This window comes from Mustela lutreola, chromosome 13 (genome assembly GCF_030435805.1).
Source record: "Mustela lutreola isolate mMusLut2 chromosome 13, mMusLut2.pri, whole genome shotgun sequence".
NCBI classification, from domain to species: Eukaryota; Metazoa; Chordata; class Mammalia; order Carnivora; family Mustelidae; genus Mustela; species Mustela lutreola.
The window spans coordinates 8,100,017-8,122,397 of NC_081302.1; the positions used below are offsets into that span (position 1 = coordinate 8,100,017).

General features: G+C 36.7%; 1 long non-coding RNA gene across 1 annotated transcript; it reads right to left on the reverse strand.

Moving 5' to 3' along the window:
• Positions 1–632: 632 nt before the first annotated feature.
• LOC131814052 (uncharacterized) lies at positions 633–21,357 on the reverse strand. The gene is made up of 5 exons (XR_009347106.1): positions 21,224–21,357; positions 17,447–17,536; positions 2,541–2,611; positions 1,270–1,390; positions 633–1,124 (listed from the first exon to the last, which is right to left on the reverse strand). It is a non-coding gene; the product is annotated as an uncharacterized LOC131814052 (long non-coding RNA).
• Between the last annotated feature and the right edge of the window lie 1,024 nt (positions 21,358–22,381).

Here is a 22,381-nt window from a genome sequence, read left to right on the forward strand (position 1 = left end):
AGCACAAGTTGAGATGCAACTCTAAGGTCTGAAACTTGTGGGCATCTTTTTCCATCCTATAATTTGGGACTAAAAATAGAGACTACCATAGAGTTTCCTAAAGATCAAATGATACAATTTATATAAAGGCCTAGGTGTTAGTACCTCCCAAGTATTCAACAAATAGTTACTATTTTATTAACCTCTCTTTGCCACTGTTACTTCACTCATGTCTTCTATCTTGGGATTCTATTGCAATGAACCTTTCCAATTAGTTTTGTGAACCTCCCTGCAAATTGCTTCCTCATTCAGTTAGCAGGGTCAATATCACTGCTACTTCTTTAGTCCATTACTGTGGCCCTAAGATTAATGTGACATTTCTCAAAGAAATGAAGCCATTCAACTCAACAAGTTCCATTAAAAAAAATTACATATTCTTCCTCCAAATGGTACTGTCAAGGTTTATTACCAATTTCAAATAATACCAATAAAACCAACTTGTCCCCACATTAAAAAAATAATTTTTTAGTAGGTAAATCTGGTTAAAAATTTGTTAAGTACATACAAACACACGTACATGCACACATACAGGAACCCATACACACATACATATAACTAAACTGCATTAATGAATAAGCAATGTTTGACACATATTAAGTGATCAGTAAAGGTTTATTATTAAGGCATGATTCTGCACACAAGTAGAAATTATTTTCTATAAACTCCAAGATGTACATTATTTTAAACAGTATATGATTTCTCATTCATCAATAACATAGTCATGCATATTTTTCTTTAATTTTCAAAAGCAGCAGTCTGCGTGCACTTCTGTTGGTGAGACTCCACAGAATAGGCACAGTAGTAAATATATTTTGGGGGAAGTAAATTACTTGTATGACTTAATAGAGCTTTCAATAAAAAAGTTCCATACTTTTGGCAGTCATTTGTAATGTCACATTTTACAAGGTGAACGATACATTGTGTGACTGTCTTTCTTATTCCCAGAAAGACATATAAAATTGATAGGAGTTTTATTTACAAAAGGAGAAGAGATATAAGAGGTCTTTGTCATTGCTTTCATCTTCTGCAAGAAGAATTCTCTGGTGAAGCTGTGGGCTTCATAGTAGGAGTTCTAGTAGTAGGAGCTATAAGGGAAATGGAATATAAGGGAAATGGAACGAAATGGAATAACAGTTTTTTACTTTAAGTAGTAATTGCTCCCTTAAAACTCCTAGGTTTGCTTGTTTCTTATTTATTGTTGTATTCTTATCGTTTGCTTGATTTGCTTACCTCTTCTCTGGAGATTGCTTCAAGGTATACTCAGTCCTGTGTTAAGTAAGTTTCTGAGCTGTATAAATAGATTGTTTCACTTGGGGATGTCTCTACATTTGTCTTCTTCAATGATAAGTGCCTAATGAAAACATTTAGAAAATACTGCTTCTGTTAAATGACTTTAACCTGTGGCGTCGCCCAGAACGCAAATGAAAATCCTTCTCCTTTAAGTGGGGATCTCTGCAAAGACAGGGTGCTAATCCAGAGTGACCCTTCCATGGCATTCTTTAATCGTTGATGACAGCTAGTGAAATGGGACTGGACGCAGAGCAAATTGCTTCATTAGTAACATAGCCTAGAATACCTGTGAAACTATAACCTGCATTTCCTAATACATGGGCCATGAAATGTGATTATTTAACTCTCACAATTTAGACTCATTGTCTACTCGAGCTGGATTTTTTTAAAGTTTTAATAAATTACTTGTTAAAATTCAAAATTATTATCCTTATTTTTTGATGTTCAAATATAGTATATGGCAATAGTATCAACAATAATATTCTTAACAAAATAACATAAAACTAAAATTAATTGACCATAGTGTTTAATTTTATAGTGCATACCCAAAGGGGACAGGTATTAAGCAACTAATTTGTATTCTTTCATTTTTGTGAGTGATGTGTGAAATGTATTAATCCAATCCATACTGAATGGATATTTTTAGCCATCATTTAGTTGTTTCTAGCAAAATTTCACCACTACAAAAATGAGTGACAAATTACTACCATAACTATAAAATGTGTATATATTCTTAAATCCCAGTGACTAAAAACCTGCAGTGCAAACTCCCTCTGATGCTAACCACTGGAGGAGATACTTAACTACTGGAAACAAGCTAGAAAAAAGTGCATGATAGTTGTTGTATCTCTCGGTTCTTTATCTGAGAGAACAATGGCATAGGCAGCCTTTCAATGAAGAAGGGTGACACTTTTTAAAATGAGGATTTTTCCCTGAGCAGAATTCTCTTTAAAAACTAGAAAAACAACATTGCTTATTTCATAAGCTAAAAAATTATAAACTGGGAGTCTAGCTCATACAGTTCTTAGAGCATGTGCCTCTTGATCTGGGTTGTAAGTTCAAGCCCCACACTGGGCACAGCCTCTGTTTTAAAAATAAAATCTTTTGAAAGCATATGAAATATTACACAAATGGATGATAATATAATCAAACATTTCAATTTTTTTTCTAGATACAGAAAAGAGAAAGGAGAATAAAGTGTCAAGAAATACCTTTTCTTAAACACTGTAACAATACATCTTCTCATTAATTTTAATCATAGAACAGGAATGGGCAACACTTTCTGTAGAGGATCAGAGAGTCAACATATCAGACCTGGTGATCACACGTGAACTCAGCTAGTTTAGCATAAAAACAACCATATAAATATATTAAAAAGGGGTGTGACTGTTCTTCAATATAATTTCATGTACAAAATCAGGCAGACAATTGTATTTGGCTTGTGGACCGAAATTTACCAAACATTTATCCTAAAATAACATTAAGAGACTACTATTTTCAAATGAGACTCACCACCAAAATAAGCTCATGAACCAAATAAAATTAATTTTGGATAGATCAAAAAGATGATAAGGAATATTCTAGGATATGCTATTCTATCAATTCTGTAAGTATTATGTTGATGCCATTTAAAATTTCTTCCCTGGCTTCAAAACAATTAAAAGTTTAAAAGCACTGACACTGATATATTTAAAAAATATATTTTACCAATATAATATCTCATGTTTGAAAATTAACAATATATACTGAATGAAGGTACAGAGAAAGGGTAAGGAGCAACACCAAGTTACTCATGTTTAAGTTCATTGAAAAGGAAAAATTTGTGTCCCATTAGTGTATTCCAATGGATCCAGGCAGAATGAGCTGTTTTTGCAAGCTATTGTTTTTCTTAAATAGAAACAGGTATATTCCCTTTGTAAATCATTACAAATTCTGAAATTCTATCATTACAAGTTGTTATCAGTTTGGTTGCCAAGTCTTTTTTTTTTTTTTTTTAAGATTTTATTTATTTATTTGACAGACACATCACAAGCAGATAGAGAGGCAGGCAGAGAGAGAGGAGGAAGCAGGCTCCCCACTGAGGAGAGAGTCTCATGTGGGGCTCGATCCCAAGACCCTGAGATCATGACCTGAACTGAAGGCAGAGGCTTTAACCCACTGAGCCACCCAGGTGCCTCTACCAAGTCTGTTTTTAACTAAGAAAAATAACACAAAATAAAACAACAGCAATACTAGCAACCATTTGTCACATCCAGTGTCTCATTGATCCTTATCACAACAGCAAGAGTAATATTTTTATTTTAGAAATAAAGATCACTTGGGGCGCCTGGGTGGCTCAGTGGGTTAAGCCTCTGCCTTCGGCCCAGGTCATGATCCCAGGGTCCTGGGATGGAGCCCCCCATCGGGCTCTCTCCTTGGCGAGGAGCCTGCTTCTCCCTCTTTCTCTGCCTGCCTCTCTGCCTACTTGTGACCTCTCTGTCTCTCTCTGTCAAATAAACAAATAAAATCTTTAAAAAAAAAAAAAGAAAGAAAGAAAGATCACTTGAGTTTAGGAAATTAGGTAGCTGCCAAATGTGACATATCTAATCAGGAATGGCACCAAGATTTAAAATTAGGTACACTTGGTGATTGTAAACATTTCTCATCACAAAATATTTAACGGGGTTATACTATGAATGCAGCCCTTTCCATACAGAATTTTAATCTCCAACAATCTTGGAAAAGAAGTGTTAGCATTTTTCTTGAATAACTGGGAGGCCATATGCAAATACTTTGCCCATGGTCAGAGAGCTAGCAGAGCCTGAATTGGAACTTGCTCTGACTGCCTCCAGATCCAAATTCTCCCTGCTAAGCCCAGCTGTTGGAATGTGAATAGAAGTATGAGGCTATATTTCAACCAGACTAATTTAATGGTTAGATTAGCAAAAGCCAAGGCTAGTGGAGATCAATAAAGAAGAACACAGGACAAGATTCTGAGTATGTGGGGACAGAATTGAGGAGAAGGGAAAGGTTTAAAATAGAGAACAAAATACGGAAAACCTAGAGGTTTAAATACATTTCAATGTTCACCATTGCCTCAATTTGGGTGAATGACTTAGTAGTGAACAGCCTCTGTTGAGTTATCTTCAACAGGGAAGTAATGATGTAGTTTCAAAAAATGTTAATATGAAATTACAAGAAAACCCATATGTATATAAATTACATTGATAGCATTCAATTGATAATAAATAAGGACATATTCTAAACTCTTTAACCTCTTCATGTTTATTTTGTTGTTGTTGTTGTTAGTTTGGTCTTATTTTGAACATCCAAATATTTGGGTTTTTAATTTAACATTCTGGGACTGATTTCTAATTAATTGGAGAAATGAATTATTTGAAAATTATCTCTGTTACTAAAATTAGGTAATTTTCATGATATTCTCTGTATACTTGGGGAAAAATTACTAACTTTAAAAATAGAACAAACTATGGTGCTGTTCAAATCTGTTATAACTTATTTATTTATCTCAATTTAAAAATTACTAAGAAAGAATGTTAAAAATCTAACAGTGATGAGAGATTTTGCACATTTCTTCTTATAGTTCTGCAAATGTTTTTATTTCTGTATTTTGAAGCTGTTATTGATACAAATTAAGGTCAGAAGTGCTTCTAGCAAATTGAATCTTTAATCATCAGGTAGTTGCCATCTTTATATCTTATGAATTTTTTTTAAATATTTTATTTATTTATTTGACAGAGAGAAATTACAAGTACACTGAGAGGAAGGCAGAGAGAGAGAGAGAAGGAAGCAGGGTCCCTGCTGAGCAGAGAGCCCGATGCAGGACTCGATCCCAGAACCCTGAGATCATGACCTGAGCCGAAGGCAGCGGCTTAACCCACTGAGCCACCCAGGCGCCCCTCTTATGAATATTTTTGACTAAACCCCAATTTATATGATATTAGTATAGCTACAGAAACTTTATAAAATTAAGTAGAAATTATTGCATATTTCTATTGTTAAAAATTCCATGTTTCTTATTAACACTATAAATAATCTAATTATTTTAATCTAATCTGATATATGCCATCTTTAACAAAAAAAATTTGGTCCATTTATATGTATTGGGATCATGGTTTCATTTACATTTATTTTTAACATCTTATTTCATAATAATTGTCATGCATCAGTTTTTGTGATAATTTTTTTTCTTTTCTTTATTTATTTGTATTGATTAAGGTAATTTTCCCCTAAAGTTCAATGTTTCTATCTTTTTGGAAGGTACATTTCTTTTAGGTGTTTGCCATAATAGTTTAATTGAAGATGTTTAATTTCACAAAGTAAAAAGTTAATTCATATCTTAACCTCTTCCTAACCACAAAAAAGGCATTAAAATATTTTAACTCTTATTCTTTTTCTGTCTTGTTTTTATAGCACGAATCAGACATTTTATTTTGATGTATAGAGTCAGCATTTTATCCGATTTACCTATATATTGCATTTTACTTTACTTATCATTCCTTTTTGCATCTCAGCTTTTTCAGATGTCATTTTTCTTCTTCATATAGTGTAATAATTAGAAATTTCTTTGCTCAGATGTGTTAATAGTAAATAATCATTTTTATATTGTCTGAAAAATGCTTTGATTTATTCTTTTTTTAAAGATAGGTTGCGGAACATACAATTTTCAATTAACAGTTATTTTATGTGATCACTTTGAAGAAATGCTTCTATTATTTTTTGGCTTCCATGGTTACAATTGAGAAATCAGTTATTTACCTAGTTACCTTTGTGGGAAATCTGTCTTTTTCCTTTGAATTGCTATTAAGATCTCTGGGATTTTGTTTTGTTTTGTTTTGTTTTTCTTTTGCTTTAACACTTCCATGTGTCTAGTTTTTGCCTTGCTTTCACTGTGTTGTGTTTTGGTGCTGAATGCCTTTTAATTATCTTGTTTAACATTTATTATAATCTGTGAATCTAAAGCTTGGTGCCTTTTATCCATTTTGGAAAATTTCAATCAATATTCTCTTCAAAAGTTGCTTTTCTATAACCTTGTCAACTCTGATTAAAATTCATTATTTCTCCACTTGCATAACTTCTCCGTATCTTCCTTCCTTGTACTTTTATGCTATATTCTAAAATTCTTCCATTGAGTCAAAAATTTATGACTAGTCATTGGGCTTTCAAAAATAATTACTATATATTTCATTTTTAGAATTTTATGCAGTTCTTAGTATCAAATATAACTGACTTGTTTTCATTTCATTTTTCTGTAGCATATTTTGGAATTATTTATTTATTTAAGCATTATTAAGTCATGTAATAACTTGTAGCAAATATTTCCAATATCAAGACTTTGAATGTCTGATCCTTCCATAATTTGATTTAGCTTTCTGTTCTTTCTTTTGAGTATTCTAATGCTGATACTTTTTCTCATGTATTTTACAATTTTGATTAGTGAGAATTCTTTAAAGTGTGGACCAAAAGTGTACACCTGCAAAAATAATATGTGTTACCCTTACCCAAGCAGAGAGGGTACTTTCTAACTGGAACCACTTTAACATAAATATCTCCTGATAGTTTTAATATCTTCTAGGTAATGACTCACATGAGAGCTTTTCTCTCATCCATGCCCAGAAATTCGTAAGAAGTGCTACTTTTTGTACTCTAGTCCAAAACCATGACAAGAAAGTATCCACAATACTTTGTGTTGTAAACTTTCACCAACAGTGTCATCATTTAAGCTTGCTCCAGTGATCTCAGTTAGACTTGCCAAACTAGGATGGTCCTCTGTGCCCTGAAAGGGGTTCATTAGTAAGGGATTAGTATTTGCTCCAAACCATCCATGAGTTTTAACTCTATTTTACTTCTGTGGACTAATATTTTCTTATATATTTTTTTTTTGTTTTTAATTATTTCCTGTGTTTTCTGACATTTCTATGTTTTATCTAGTGTATTTTGGTGTTTTTTTACTAAATGGAATTTATGGATATGAACTCACCATATTATGAGAAACTGAATGTTCTGAATCTATTTGATATTCTGATAATTCATGACATTTCAAAAACACAGACAAAAACAATGAAAATACACTAGGAACAAGAATTCAGTGAGTAATGCATACTTAATTCCCCATCTCATTACCTAGCTCAATTCTCAGTTTATACACCTATTCTTTAGTGCGGCTTAGCAGATCTACATCTTCAAAATGAAAGTATGCTTCTGTCTACTTACCATGCCAGGGAAGCTTGAAAGTATCAATTCAATCTAGTAACTTGTCCTTTAGAAAAGGCTGTTTGGCCATACATAGAAGGAATTCTCAGTGGCTTCCAGATTACCTGAACTGATACTTTCCATTTTAACAAGGAGCATTCTCATTAAGTTCCAATTTAGTCTAATCATTACCTTGTCTCACTCAGAGCTTTCCCATAGGAAGTCAGATGTAAACAGTGTTTTGTATAAATGACCTTTTTCCCCAACACCACAGAGCCTGAGAATGATGTTGAAACCTAAATTTCTTTTTTATTTATTTTTTTTAATCTTCAAATGAGCTCAAACAACAAAAATAATGGTGATGTTAACACATAGAGTAAAAACCAATTTCAACTTTGTTTTCTTAAACATCATCAGTGCTTCCATGCAAATAGAAAAGAAACTACCTGGAGTTAATATAAACTTATAACACTTGTGTTTCTGTAATTTTCAGGTGTCTGTGCTGAATAGGTGAAGCTATAAAAGAACTCTTTCTGATTGTGAAGGGCAGTATTTGTTCTCCCGTTGTAACGGCTGCTTTTGGAATCTCTGGGTCTCATTACTTCACAGACCACATGGCACTCAAGTGGCAGAAATAGTTAATGCTCCTCCACTGTGCAGCAGTAAGTCATTATGCTCCTCTAGCAAGTGTCTTTAAAAGAGAAAGCAGATTCTCTCTTTTGGCCTGGCTAATTCTGCTGACTGGAATGTGATTCAGTGGCCAGAGTGAGCAGCCATATTAGAACATGAAATGACCTTGAGGAGGAGAATCACAGAGAAGCAGGACAGAGGGAACCTGAGTCTTTGACCTTGTGGTGAGACATATCAGACCTAACCCAGATTACCTTTGAAAATCCTGAACATAAGAGGAAGAAACTCTGGGTCTTATTTAAGCTACTGTCACTATTACTAATATTCACAGATAAACTAATCCTAACATAGATTTTGGTACCTGGAAAAAGGGCCTACAAATAACAGGACCTAAAACCATAGCATTTGCTTAGTGGAATTGGTAGGATGCGATAATTCGTGATCTGAGTTCTTGCCACCTGAAAACTTATTGTACCTGGACAAAACAATGGCGAAAGTATTCCTGCTGTTTCTTAAAAGGCAGATCACATGTCAACTAATGTAGTGACATTAGGGAAAATACTAAGAAATACAAAGAAATCTCAGATTATTGATTTTTGCTGGCTGCTTCTTGTCCCTTGTAGCAATGCCCTGAGGAGAGATGAACATTGTCTATGCTAGCCTTTCTGCACACCACTATGGGAGAGCATCAATGAAGTACTCTCTGTCAATAGGCAACACTGTCAACAGATCGAGAATCTAGTACACAGGAGTCTGGTAGATTTGAAAAGGTCAAATGCTTCCCTTTCTAAAACTAGAGCATATCTCTTCCATGACTTTTCAATGACAGCCTCCGAAGGAGACCGGTCCAGAGGTTTTTCGACTACTTCTCATTAAGTGTTCTATGCCAGTTTATGGGAGTCAACCCAAGAGCAAACTATGAAAGGGGTTGTCCTTCCATTCAAGCACCTTCCCATTCCAGTCCTCAAAATAGTCTCATCCAGAGAAGCAGCAATAGGAGATTATATATTTGTAGATGTATAGACATGCCAAGATAGAGATACACAGGTATATAGATATAGATTATTTATTTATTTACTTTTACTGGAAATTGTGCAATTGTAGGGGATGGACGAGGAATGAGGAAGGAAAGACCACCAACAGGCTGGAACCTCAGGAGAGTGAGTTAAAGCTGAAGTCCACAGAGGAGGCAGGAGAGCAATTGCAGTGTAGTTGCTGCTTTGCATGTAGGAGGGAAATCAGCAGAACCCCAGTGAGGAGGTGGGTCAGCATGTCAGGACAACAAGATGACTGTGCAGTTCCCAGAATGTAGAGAACTCTACCATTTTTCTTCCATTTGATTTGTGGGATAGGAGGAGGAGAGAGAAGGATGGAGAGCCCATAAGATGCAGACACTTTTTGGTAAAATACATAGTTTGAAAGCTAAAAGCTGAGATTACTTGCTCAGAGAATTAGCCAGGAGCAAATGGCTGAGAAGTCTATTAAATTTGTGAAGAAATTATATTTTTAAAGAAGCTGCAAACCTGATATACAAATACCTCTGCTTTTTCACATCAAAAACACCCCTGGGTCTCCTAACCCACAACCTATGAAATCTGATTAGCTCCAAAAAGAGCAAGTTCCCCGGTCCATTAGACATGGCTGGCCGTGGAGTACAATGGAGGGAAAGAATCTTCCAGAAGGCAGAACCAGGTGCTCACAAAGAACAAATATGGGAGATTCTCCCAGATCACAGAAACAGAAGCAGCCAGAAGGTTGTCAGGAATTTATTCCACGGCTAAAAATGAAACAATATATTCCTAAAGGATTTGTTAATGGAGTGATTACTTCTCCAAGTGGGACTTTTTAGTTGTGGTTATCCTGTTCTTACCCATAAGTATATATATTAAAAGTGGTGGTGCAAATGGCTTGTCTTTGCATTTATAGGTCAGTAAAAAAGATGAGTTTCCATTCACCATCTTAATCAAGTACTTTGCATTATCTCTGTATTCTGGAATTTAAGCAGGATTCAGTCTTTGGATAGGGAGGGTGAGAGGCCAAATGATCTGTCAAGCAACCCAGAAAGCTTCTCATTTTCCGAGTGGTAAAATTTTACCTAGATCATGACTTCCCAGAGTAAGGTCACATTTCTTTGACTTGCTTGGTTACATAACTAAGCCTTGACTGATGGAATGGAAGCATAAGTATTATGTGTCTGCTCCTAGAAAACTTCCTTAAAACATCACTGGCATATGTCTTTTATCTGTATCATGGTATCTTCCTCCATTTCACTACCAGAATTGCAGTCTGATAGTGCTACCCTTTGACCATGAGTTGGAGGAACGTACCACAGTGCTTACAGAATGGTAGTAGCTGGGATTCCTGAGAGAATATTGAACAACACTGCCTTAACAGCCCTGGCATTCATGACTCAGACATTGGTACTTGTGTTGAAAATAAATATAATTTATTATAAAATAAAATATAATATAATATAATTCCATTCCTTACTAATAAACTGTTATCACGGTGTCTCTAAACATGCAATATTTGTCTTTATTATGTGTACAATTTCTCCCCTTCCTCCAGTCTACCTCATTCCCAGAAGTTTATGCTGAATTATGTGCTTTTAATCATCTTTCTTTTACCCATCCTGTGGACAGCTACTTACAGCCACTTTGTTGGGATTTCTAAAAAGAGCTTTCTATCCATTACCAATAGAGGCAAATACTGATTCAACTCTTGCATCTGGAGTACGTTCTCATGACTAATTTTTCTTGACTCTGTCTTGCCGTTAAGTTTAAGCATGGCTCAGGAGTTACACTAATTAAATTGCTCATGAAGCAAAACATGGCCCAGGTGGCTTGTGCAAGGCTCCTGGTTGCAGGACTTTTAAAACCAAACACAGCTCTACAAACTTTGTTATATTTCCAGTTGGATAGCATATTTTTGTTATATTCCAGCTCCCAGGTTTCCAAAATATATACATCTAGCTGTCTTAACTCAGTTTTCCCTCTTTGACTATTATTAAAAAATGCCTCTGGGATCATAGAATAGAAGACACCAACTTGACCAGTAAAGATGATCCTTAAGAAAATAGAATAATTGCAGGGGGAAAAAATGGAGATTGCACACCAAATATATCAAACTCCAAATGGTTCTATACCAGCATTTTCAAAATTCTGTCCTAGTAAGAGTTAATGGTAAGAGCTCAGCCAGATAGAAATAGATTATATGTGAAAAGAGGGAATTTTGTAATTTAAGAAGAAAGTATTAAATAAGATGGAACATGTTTCATCATGAGCAGACACTTCTCCAAAGAAGACATACAAATGGCCAACAGACACATGAAAAAATGCTCCACATCACTTATCATCAGGAAAACACAAATCAAAACCACAACAAGATCCACCTTAAACCAGTTAGAATGGCTAAAGTTAACAAGACACGAAACAACAAATGTTAGCGAGGATATGGAAAAAAGGGAACCCTCTTACACTGTTGGTGGGAAAGCAAGCTGATATAGTTACTCTGGAAAACAGCATGGCAGTTCCTCAAGAAGTTACAAATAGAGCTACCCTGCCACCTAGAAACTGCACTACTGGGTACTTACCCAAAAGACACAGAACTAGTGGACAGAAGGGGCACCTTCACCTCAATGTTCATAGCAGGAATGTCCACAATAGCCAAACTGGAAGGAGCCGAGATGCTCTTCAACAGATGAATGGATAAAGAAGTTGTGGTTCGTATACACAATGGAATATTACTCAGCCATCAGAAAGGATGAATACTACCATTTATGTTGACAAAGATGGAACTGGAGAGGCTCATGCTAAGTGAAATAGGTCAAGCAGAGAAAGGCAACTACCATATGTTTCACTCACAGGTGGAATATAATACAGAGGATCATAGGGGAAGGAAGGGAAAACTTAATGGGAAGAAATCAGAGAGGGAGACAAACCATAAGAGTCTCTTGACTCTTGGAAACAAACTGAGGGTTGCAGAAGAGGAGGTGGATGGGGGGATGGAGTAACTGGGTGATGGGCATTAAGAAAGGCACATGATGTGGTGAGCACTGGGTACTAAATGCAACTGATGAATCTTTGAACACTACATCAGAAACTGTGGTATAATACATGCTGGCTAATTGAATTTAAATAAAAAAAGAAGATATAACAGATTTCAAATGCACTAGAGAACTAGTTGAGTAGTATTGGTCAAGTACATCCCTGGGCCATAGAAGCACATATTGTTGAGTATAAGTTACAAGATATTTCTCAAAAATGTATTGGACTTTCCCCCTCAACAGCCCATGTTCTGTAACATAATAGTGGAAATATGCTGTGTTGCATCATCAGTAAGATTGACCTTGGCATCCATGAAGCCAATGAAGCTGCTTGGGATCCTGTCATCCTTGGTATCCTTGGTGGAGTTTTAGTCATGGCATGGTTAGTAACTTGTTTTATTTCTGTTCACTCAAGTCATGGAGTCGGGATGAATAAATAGGTCTAGTATAGCTAAATTTATTGAGGATGCTTAAATCAGAAAAGTCTGGAAGCTAGTATTAAACTTCAAATTTGCCCATCCAGAAAATGCTGAGGCTCAGAAGAGCTTCCAGAGTCTTCTGGGGCAGATGAGTGTGCACGGCAAGTGCAGCCCCAGGATATGTAATAAATCACGGACCATTTGACAAAGATGGCAAATGAGGCATGTGATCCCAATAAAACCAAAGAAGTCTGAGTTCAAAAGCTGTAGGCACCAGGGAAAGACAACACAGAGAGATATTCACTGACAGAACATATCTCATGTGTGGTATTATGTGTGAGAGACTGATAAAATTTTTACAGTAAAAGACTGATAAAATAGATGGCCTCTAGGAAAACATTTTTGTAGTTGTTTTTTTCTCACATAAGACAGGTTTTCCAACATTATTATTTACATTTTAATAAAAACAAAATTCATTATGATATTTCTACAACAAAATAAAACCCCTCATATGAAAAATGACCTAACCTCACAATAAATTAGACTGTGATACCTAACTGAATCACCTTACCCCCATCATCCAAACATTTAAAAGTCAGTACTGATGTTAGGAGAAGCACGGAAATAAAAACTTACACGTGTGTATGTGTGTGTGTGTGTTTGTCAGAAGGAGGGGAGGTGAATTTGACTTTTTCTTATTAAAAATCTAATATTTACTTATTGTAATACATTATCTACAGAATTTTGGTGATTTTTAAGGTCAGCAAACTGTTCATTTCTCCTCAGCATAATATGAAGGATTTGAGATCTCATTTCAGCTTTTTGTAATGCAAAACAAACTTTAAAAAAAATAAGCATTTTAATAAATATCTTCCAAAAGATATATGCAGCAACAAACATAAATTTTACAACAAAATTTAAAGAAAATCTTATTTTAACATCAGGTGTTTTGTTGATTATGAACTGGTTCACTTATCTCACTTTTTTGGGGTTTAGTCACTTACCTAGAATGCACAGTGCATATAGGGTCTCTGGGCCATTCTCTAAACACAGAAAGCCCTGAATATTACTATTAAGAGGCTTCCAACAGCTCAGTGAATACAGTGCTTGGTCTCTCCCTCTCTCTCTCCACTCTCCCTCACCCACCACCAAGCAGCTCATTGCAGTTTCTAATAAATAGGATTTCCCTCCCCTGATCTACTCTGTACTAGAGAGATATAAAAGCTCCAAACGTCCCCCTCTTCTTTTCAGACAAACACCAGAAATCATTAAATGTTCTGCATAAGTTTTGCAAATGGCTTAAATCTCTCTCTCTCATTCTCTCTCTCATTCTCTCTCTCTTTTTTTTTCTTTTGGTTTAAGGGCCTCTTCCTCTTTCTGCTTAGACTCATGTCCTTGCTCCCTCCCTTGGGCAAGTGTTTGGAAACCCCCATGTGCTTCGTTTATATTCTCCACACTATCCAAGTAGAAAAGTCAAATTATTGTGTGTATTCATGTAAATATCGCAATACTTTGTCAATTTATATTCTTTGGTGGAGGATTGAAAAAATAGCATTCCCTCGTTTTCATTATTAAGTTACCTGAATGTTCCAACCCTCTACCTTTCTTTCTCTTGCCAGTCCAAAGTAAGCCTTTCAAGGACATTTTGCTGCTCTTTTCCCAGAAGCCTCCATAATTCACTCACGCAGGAGGCAAATGGGCATCATTGTTCACTGTTAACTGAGAGTTATCCCACGCAACGCCTAAAATTCAATATGCTGATAGAGGCCAAAGTAATGGAAAAAGGAAAATGCCCAAAGATCTTAAATGTTCCCACAACCTGAAAGGATTTCTAATAGCTGAGATCTCATTAAAAGATAAAGTTTGCATGTAAAGGCAGACAAAAGCAAGGGAGGAACCAAAACTGTGATCCATGGGGCACCTGTGCCCTTCGTCCCTGAGAGACCTCCATGCATGGGGTCAGCAGCCAAGGGCACATATCACTTGGTTTAATTTAGAACAACAAAAGACTTTGCTCCCCTTTTCCCTCTGGTCTCCTGGTCCCCGTATTCTTCTACACAGGTCACTTCATCTCATTGTTTAAAGAACTATAAACATCCAGTTATGTTCTTAAAAAGAAGACCAGCGCTTGACTCTCAGTCACTGCTTCTAAAGCAATTAAATCCCCTTGTAGATAACTGCTATGAAGCCCAAGATTCGGGAATAGCAAGTTCAATAAACAACTACACACACACACACACACACACATACACACAATACCCCAGTACGATTGGGTTGCATTTCCATGTTCAATGGCTTACTTCTAATTTTTTCTGCCCCTTTGATAGAGAAAAAGGGATATTAATAGAATATGGATGATATGCTAACTTGATTTCTCAAAACATGACTTCACATTTCACTGTCGTTGTCAAATTCATGGTCCACATCTCCTGCTTGGGCTGCATGCGTCTGTCTGCATGCGTCAACTCTCAGAAGATTGTGGTCCTAGTCTCAGGTATTTCAATGACTGTCTCTATGAATTGAGGAAGTCACTTAACTTCCTTAGGATTTAGTGAAATGAAGGAGTTGTGCTAAATGTTTTACTTTGTTATTTTTTGAGTGTGTATTGAGCCCCTTCTGTGTGAAAAGCTCTTTAAAGTGTACAGAGAAGAAAATGACATATTGTCCACAATACAAACTTACTTTGATATGAGACCCAGAAAGACAACCTGGTCAAGTGCAGTCTATCATGACCATCCCTGCGGTCCTATCTTCCTTGACCCTCAATTCTAGGCTACTTCGTCCTGTCACCCACTGTCTCTAGCCACACCAAATACCTGTCATCTGTACAATTTCACTAAGTCTGCAACAAAATTCAGAAACAAACATTCTAACTTTCCAATTTGTTTACTTCCTTATATCTTAAAATAATAATTATTGGGGTGCTGGGGTGGCTCAATGGGTTAAAGCCTTTGCCTTTGGCTCAGATCATGATCCCAGCATCCTGGGATCGAGCCCCACATTGGGGTCTCTGCTCGGAGCCTGCTTCCCTTCCTCTCTCTCTCTGCCTACTTGTGATTTCTTCCTGTCAAATAAATAAATAAAATCTTTAAAAAATTATTTACCTATTAGGAATATATTGATCCATTGGTCCCTTTAAGCTTTCCCTAGATACCTGAAATATAGTATTACTGAATGTATAAAATATTCACGAAAAGTTAAGAACACAAATCTATGAAATAGAAAACAAGTATTCAATAAGTATTAAAAAGGCAAATAATGGTTCTTTAAAAAAACAATAACATTTATAAAATCATAGCAGTATTATTTAAGGAAAAAAATAAATTTCAATAACACAAATGAGAAAGAAAAATCACTAAAGATGCTTAAAATATTAAATATATAAGCAGAATATAATCAGGGGCCCCTGAGTGGCTGAGTTGGTTAAGTGTCTGACTCTTGGTTTCCACTCAGGTCATGATCTCAGGGTGCTGAGATTGAGCCCCTCTTCAGGTTCTGTGCTCAGTGGGGAGTCTCCTCAAGATTCTCTCTCTCCTTCTCCTTCTGCCCCTCCCAATTTGAGCTCAAGTGTGCGTGCTCTCTCTCTCTCAATCTCTCTCTCAAAAAAAAAAGAATATAATCAATAACCTTGTGTCCATACATTTGCTAATTTAAACAAAAGAAGAAAAGTTTTTCATAAAATTTATAAAAACTAAAATAGTAAGAAATGAACTGTGAACAATCATATATTTGTTTAAAATGTGCATCTTCAATTAAAACCTCTGTATGAAAATATTTCAGGCCCAGACAGCTTTCCTGAGGAATTCATCTTCACTTTTAAGGAAGAAATAATTCAACTTTACATGAACTCTTCCAGAGAAGAATATAAAAATTGAAAACTTACCAATTCATTTCATGGGGAGAGCATACACTTGTTAACCAAGATTTGTCAAGATCATTACAAAAAAAGAGAAAATTGCTGGATAACCTTTCTCATTAGAAATGAAAACCCTAAATATAATAATTGCAAGGAAAATCTAATGCCATATTAAGAGGAAAATCCATGATGATGAAGTAATTTTATTTAGGTTAAGAGAATAAAGAGAAAAATTTTGGTAAACTCAAATTCATAAAAAATATTTGAGGAGAATAAATGCATATTTGTGATTTAAAAATTTATCAGCAAACTCAAAACAGAAAGAAATTAAATTCCCTCATGGAGTCCTGTCTCCCTCCTCTTCCTGTGAGAAAAGTTCATTTATCCTTCCATGTCCAACACAAATATTATCTCCTATAAAATCATGTCTCAGACTATTTACTCCAGTTTTCTCTTTTTTTTAGCTCCTCTTTTCTACAATAAACAAATCATTTTACTCACTACTTTTTTTCTCCATACTTGCTTATATAATAAATGTAATGACATTTAAGTTTCTTGTTGTATTCACACAGTATTTCAGCTAAATTATCACATCTTTGAGGTGAGGGGCTGTCAGTTAGATAGACATTTAGAAGATAGAAAAAATAAGCCATTTATTTTTTCAGTAAATAGATTATAAATTTAGACTGTCAGGCACTAACAAGTTAGATTCTAGATATACAGTAAGACATGAAGCTTGCCACCAAGAACTTCAGTCTAATAGAGAAGAAAAATATATATATAAAAAGAAATAAATAAAATGCTAAAGGACAAAGTCATACAGCAATGCAGTAACAGAAAAAAAGCTATATGTAAGTGAGTAGTAATATAAACCTATATAATGTCATATTTCAATAGTCCTTTCTAAGCTTTTCCAATGCAATCAATTTACATTTAATAACTGAATGCACTTAATTGATATCATTAAGTACTTACTATGTTCTTGAATATACCGGCGAATGAGAGATGAGCCCTGCCCTGGATAACAATAAAACACGTACATTATGGAGATAAGAACAGAGTGATCTGGGAACAAAAAGAACAAAGACACCATTTCTGTCTGAGGCATCAGGGAAAGATTTCCTACAGTGACTATCAGTTATTTGTTCAAACAATGTACACTGAGTCCCTTCAATGAGCCGATCACTGTATTAAAAGGCAAAGTGAAAGCAGTAAACAAAATAGGCCTGAAAGATAGCAGTATTTAATCTGGATTTTTTAAAGTAGGTAATTTCAAGAAAATAGGGCCTGGAAGAAAATTGCAGAGATAAGTTTGAGAGCTCGTGATGGTAAGAGGGCAGGTTTTGCAGCCTGAAAGCCTGTGCATTGTTCCTGTCTGAGGAGCTTGCTAGTTGGGTCACTTTGGGCAGGTTAATCTTCCAATGTCATCTTTAAAATGAGAATGTGATATTAAGAGCATAGAGCTCTTAGGTTTGTTGGAACTTTTGAATGCTTTAATACCTTCAAAGTTTGTAGCACAGCAACAGGAACATAGTAACTCCTCAGTATAACTCATGCATGAAATGTAAATATTTTTAAGCAAGAAATTAACATAGTCTGTTTTTGTTTGAGAAAGATCATGATGGTTTCAGCAGGGGAGATAATGGACGGAACAAGTAAGGAGATCTTTAAGTAACAGAAAATTGTCAAGTCGGTGGCAATAGAGGAGCAGAGAAGAATTTATTTAAGAGGTGTGTCCAAACTGTGATAGAATGGATGTGTGATGGTTCTCGTGTGAAAGAAAAGGGTGAGGAGTTGGCAGTGGGAAGCAGACTAGAGAATGCATCCGTTTCCTGGGGCTACCCAAATAGATCACCACAAACTGGGTTGCTCAGAACAATGGAAATTTATCTCATGTTACCGGAGGCCAGAAATCCAAAATCAAATCAGAAGTTGGCAGGATTGCCTATGTGGTTCAATTGTTAAGTGTTGGATTCTTGGTTTTGGCTCAGATCATGATCTCAGTGCTGGGCATGGAGCCTACTTCAGATTCTCTCTTCCTCTTCCTCTGCCCCTCCTCTCACTCTGTCTCTGTCTCTGTCTCCCTCAAGTAAATAAATAAATCTTAAAGAAGTTGGTAAGATTTAGTCCTTCTGGAGACTCTGAGAAGGAATCTGTCCCATGCCTCTCTCCCAGCTTCTGGCCATTGTTGGTAATCCTTGGCATTTCTTGGCTTAGAATGCAGCCCTCTAATTACTTCCTCTGTCCTCACCTGATGCTCCTTCTGTGTTCCTCCTTTACGTGGCTTCTCATGATGGTACCAGTCACTGAATACAGGTCCCATCCTAATCCAGTATGACTCATCTTGACTAATCAGATCTTCAAGACTCCGTTTCCAAACAAGGTCACATCTGAAATTCTGATGGATCTGACTGGGGGGCAGGGTGGACATTATTCAACTCCGAACAGAAGGCGGCACCCTTAACAGGTGAATGAGAAGATTTAAGCTGGAGACTTGGAGAATGGATTTCCCAATCAACTTGCTAAAGTTCAGGAACCTGCAGCAAGTGGCAGTGACCGTGCCCAGCAGGCAAGTGGCATCAGGACACAGAGTCCAGTGAGCATATGAGTTTGGAAAGAGATTAGGAAATCACTACCATTCAGGAGAGAAAGTTATCTAAGTGAATGAGGTCTTCCAAAGAGAATAGCCAGAATGAGGAGAAGGAGAACAAGAAAATCTTAGGGTAAAACCTTCCAATCTTTTAAGTTTCTTAAAATATTAAGGTTTTCTCACACTTTTCTTTATAATGTGTGAATCACTGGTGATAATTGCATTAAATTTTTAAATCTTTCTAAACTTCTATGTTAACTGTGCCAATTTTATTAGCCAAAAATTGATACATAAAAGTTGCTTGATAAAAATGGGCACAAAGCTCTTTGATATGTAACATTCAGCTTTTCTTCTGATCCAATTAATTGCCCTCTCTTGAAATATCTGCAGCTATATTTCAGAAGCTCTATTATACTAATTTAAGCAGTTCATGGTAAGACTTTAAGTCTTAGCTTTTAGCTTGGTATTTCCTACACTGCATTATATGCTCTCTAATAAAGGCTTCTGCAAATAATATCCCTTACAGGTCCCATTTACTATTTCCTTTCAGGGACTGAACGAATGCAGTTCTCCTATCAATACATACTTTGGTCCTATGCAAGACTGCATGTGTAATTAAGGGATACCATATTTAACATGAAAGTTAAAAAAAAAAATTTGAATTTCACGGCAACTGCAACTATAACTTTCATCAAAGGACTGACCTTTCTGTCTCAGTTTTAGTGACCAAAAAGTGAGGGAAGTAAAAACCACCTCCGAGTCTACAGAAATCTTTAATATATTTTTAAAATTTTTGCCAACTCTAAGGGGATATATAAATGAAAGTTTTTGTCAAACCAATATTTAAGATGAAGACAAAGCTGAATGGGAGGACCACTCTCCAAGACGTTCCTGTACTTAGAATCATGTTTAGACTTTGTGTGGCTTTGGAACAACTAGCTCAAGTGATGGAATCAGGAGCAGAGACAGCAGGTTCTCTGAAGGGAAGCTCCTATAGGTAAGGGCATCTTGTGGTATGTAATAGCACCATTAAATATACCAGTTCAGCAAAAGCAGAAAGAGCTGCCTTCCACTCAGAACACTGCTGACACCTGTAAGGTAAACTATGATGTTTGAGGTTGTGCCCTGCTTTGAAATAAAAAGATCACAGAACTACAATCACTCAGCAGTCTGCATCTGAGGACAACTTAACAAGGACTTATTTTCACCCTGCAAGACCTGCCATGTCTTCAACGAGGCTCACCCCATGTACAGAGAACTTGAATAATTAACTATTCGGCCAGAGAAAAGGTGTGCCGGGGAGAAAGGAGGTAGAAGCCAGGGGCCAGGTGAGTTCTCTCTCTGGTTGAGGAAATACAGAATGGACGTGATTTTTGTCTGCAGAACCTTAGGCATGGCGGGAGATTCTCAAAAACAGCAAACACGAAACAGCAAGCCAGGCCAGGTTATATGTGTGTGAACAAGGCAGTGTGGGATTTAAAGTACAAGAAAAGGTAGAGGAGATGATATTCTATTTGTGGTCTCTGTTGAGTTAATGCATGAGCCAAATTTACCCTGCTCCTGTTTTCATAAATAAAGTGTTGCTGGACACAGCCGCACTCATGTATTTATGCATTGTCTGTGGATGCTTACACACCACATGGCACAGCTGACGTGTAGGGACAGAGGCCATATGGCCTGCAAAGGAAATACATATAATATCTTCCCTTTACAGATAAAAAAATACCCTAACCTCAGAGGAACGAAAGAAGCAGGATCTTAGGGGCGCCTGGGTGGCTCAGTGGATTAAGCCGCTGCCTTCGGCTCAGGTCATGATCTCAGTGTCCTGGGATCAAGCCCCGCATCGGGCTCTTTGCTCAGCGGGAGCCTGCTTCTCTCTCTCTCTCTCTCTGCCTGACTCTCCGCCTACTTGTGATTTCTCTCTCTGTCAAATAAATAAATAAAATCTTAAAAAAAAAAAAAAAAAAAAAAGAAGCAGGATCTTACTGTGAAGGAGTTAAATCCTGACCAAAACACAGAGCAAGAAGTGGGATTAGGAAGAAAGTTGATTGCAGGAAATGGCAAACACTTGGATCATACAAACAAAACAATTGTGACATATGCTCATCATATTATTCAAAATGAATTGAGAACAGGTGAATAAAATTACAGCTATCGGATACCTGAGATTTCAGCTCTTCTCATGGATTCCATCATATATAGAGTAAATATTTGGACCAGATGATCTCTGGAGTCCCGTTCAGACCTGAACATCCATGGTTGTACACATTTCCAAGGGTCTTCTGGAGAGTTTGGCTACCCTGCAGAAGAGATTACGTATTTCCATCACAAACCGAATGGGGAGAAGCACCAATGTAGACTATTGAATTTTTCATTTAACACACTTTGATGATAAGAGTTAATTCTCAAGGAAAAGGCCTTTTAAAAAATCTCAGACCATAGGGAAAACTCTGAATTGGGTGTTTTGCTCACATCCTACGTGAATAAGGAGCTAATGTGTATAAAGCAGGTATAGGAAGAAAATGAGTGTTTTTCAACTGTCAGCTCAAGAATCCAAACTCATCACCACCCTCACTTCCTCCCCATGTCTCCCATCCCTCCTGTGTCCCCTTTTACAATAAACAGCAATATTGTCTACTTAGTGACCCCAGTGAGGAATCCAGGAGTCACACTAATGCTTGGTCCTTTTTTTTTTTAAGATTTTATTTATTTATTTGAGAGACAGAGAGCACGCACATGGGTGCAGGGGGAGTGCACCAGACTCCCTGCTGAGTAAGGAGCTCCTGAGGTAGGGGCTGGATCCCAGGACTCTAGGATCATGACCTGAGCCAAAGAGAGACGTTTAACTGACTGAGCCGCCCAGGCACTCCCAGTACTTGGTTCTTAATGTCTGTCCTCAGGAACTCGCAGGGCTTCTGTCCAGCCACTAAGCCCCCCTAGCACTGCCCAGATCTCTGCCTCCGTCCAGCTGCACTGCTCTTCCATGAGCCGGGTTTACCCCCTTGCTGTCACAACTTCCCTTGTTGTCACAGCTCATTTCCTGGCTCACTTAAACCAACCTTGGCCCCTTCAGGTGATCCACCTTTTTTTTTTTTTTTTTTAAGATTTTTATCTATTTGACAGAGAGAGATCACAAGTAGGCAGAGAGGCAGGCAGAGAGAGAGAGAGGGAGGAGGAAGCAGGCCCCCTGCCTAGCAGAGAGCCCGATGCGGGACTCGATCCCATGACCCCCAGATCATGAGCCACCCAGGCAGCCCCAGGTGATCAACATTTAAATTCATTGTGACCAGGAATAAATTGCCAGCTCCTTCAATGGTTCG